Source organism: Thamnophis sirtalis, unplaced genomic scaffold (assembly GCF_051295495.1).
Source record: "Thamnophis sirtalis isolate CommonGarterSnake01/CBP01778 unplaced genomic scaffold, rThaSir2_p1.2 scaffold_10, whole genome shotgun sequence".
Lineage (NCBI taxonomy): Eukaryota > Metazoa > Chordata > Lepidosauria > Squamata > Natricidae > Thamnophis > Thamnophis sirtalis.
Window position 1 is genome coordinate 37,423,356 of NW_028261390.1, and position 2,199 is coordinate 37,425,554.

The 2,199-nt window shown below is 29.4% G+C and overlaps 1 protein-coding gene across 2 annotated transcripts in view; it reads right to left on the bottom strand.

Moving 5' to 3' along the window:
* Positions 1 to 1,108: 1,108 nt before the first annotated feature.
* Positions 1,109 to 2,199, bottom strand: part of LARP1B (La ribonucleoprotein 1B) — a 39,603-nt gene continuing 38,512 nt past the window's right edge. For both annotated transcript variants that reach the window (XM_087724388.1, XM_087724389.1), the window contains exon 19: positions 1,109 to 2,199. This exon is cut by the window's right edge and continues 939 nt beyond it. The gene's annotated coding sequence lies outside the window, so the exon portion shown is untranslated.

The window sequence follows — 2,199 nt, forward strand, 5'->3', positions numbered from 1 at the left end:
CAAAAAGTAAGGATTAGAAGTCTATTTAAATATCCGCCATTTATTGGACATAATGAGAGCCAATAAATTTCTATTTTTCTCACACAAGACAAATAGTGACTTGTCTGGACAGGTGAATAGTATTCATAACATTTTGGAACCAAGCTATCTAAAGATTGTCATCCACATAGTTTTCATCTTAGAGAAATATAGTAAAAAAGAGTGTTCTCAATGGTATTCTATTTTGGAATACCATGCTCTAATCTTTTATTTCATTGTACCTTGTAAATTCAATTTGTCTTGTTTTGTATTTGTATGCTTTCAAGTTACTTGTAATACTATCTCCTTTTTATATAGTATTAAATTTTTATAAAGCATCACTAGAATTTTTGATTCAAAAGTTAAGACAGACATTCTTATTTTTAAAAAAAATCAACAAAAATATGTTGTAGTCTGTTTGTTGGGAAAGAGTATCTACACACATCTCTCATGCACAGAGCAACCGTCTGCATCCAAGCCATAGTGAAGGATACAGCAGAGGGAGGAAAAGTAATTCTAAAACCTTGATAACATCTGAATACGGTAAGAGTTGTGCATTTTCAAAATTTATAATATTCAATGTAAGAACATACTTAGAAAAGTCTCTTCTACCCAATTTCACTCCTATTATCATTTGGATAACAAAACCATTTTGTTACTCAAAGTGAAGCTAATATTTGCTATGGCCTTTCATGTGATTCTAAAAATATAATTCAGAACAATTTAATTTACAAAGTTCAACTTTAGAGTTTCATTTCTACAATTGAACTTTTTGGAGAAACATATATGAACAATCCTGCCAACAGGATATATAACTGACTTGGAAATTCATCTAGTGCAGTGATGGAAGAATTTAGCCTCCAAGATGCTGCTGAACTATCAGTAGTCCTTACCTTGAATCTATAAGAATTGTAGCTCAAAAACATCTGGAAGGTCATAGGTTCTCTTTCACGATCTTTCACGGTTGTGATCATGATAGTCAACATTATTTTAATTTATTGCTGTAAACAGTCCCAGGTATTTTAATTCAGAATAGTAAAAAAATCATACGAGTTAAACAAAATTGCTTAAGAACACATACTACACCATAGCGAGTTTTTTTTGTATTTTTATAAAATCTGCAAATATACCACAAAGAATGCATACTAAAAGCTAATATTCACACAATTGATTTAAAGAAATGAATGTAAATATAATTCTTTTATATACAGCTTAAATCCAAATTTACAACTGCATCATTTTCATGGAGGAGGTGGCCTAGATTGAACAGAGATTTGAGTTGTAGAACTGAAAAGATGCTATATAAAACTGGTATCATGAATTCCTAGTGTCTTCAAAAAATAGAGCAGTTCTTAAAGGTTAGTTTCCATTAAAAATAGCTGGGAAATCCACTTATTTTCATATTAAATATGCACATATATTCATAATTGTTAAATTCAGATTCTCAAGCAATATTTCAGGAATATATAATGGACTTCATAAAGTTTCCAGCACAGAAATCCTATCTATATGTTGGATCACTTAGGGTATTTCCCAGCAATAAGGCATCAACAGTAGTAGGCTTTATTTATGAAAGTAACCTGAAGACTGCTAAGTATCTGTTTTGCTGTATCTAATAAAAATGCACCTATTTCTACCACTTTTTTCCATTTTATGGAAGAATGATTTCCATTCCCTTATTTTAAGTATTTAAATCACAATACCTCCAATTAGTTATTTCATGGATGCTTCCTGTTAATTTTCACCTCCTGACATAAATAATGTGTATTCAATGAATCATTTACATTTAAAGAAAGTGACACTTTGGCCAATTACAGTACAGTTGGTCTTAAGTAAAGTAAAGATTTTAACCATATTTAAAGTGATTTTGACATTAATTATTTGTCTAAGTACATTTTCTTCTAAATCCCTTTTAAATTAAAACTGTGAAATATTAAAATACAATTAAATTGTTTAATCTCTCTTAAAAATGCAAATCACTTATACAATAGAGAAATTAAACAGAAAAATACAAATATTTCTTCAAAGTGGAGGATGATTAGAGACCTATTTGTCTTTTTATCCTTTTTCACATACATACATACATACATACATACATGTGTATATGTGTGTATGTATGTATGTATATGTGTGTGTGTGTGTATGTATGTATGTATGTATGTATGTATGTGTATGTATGTA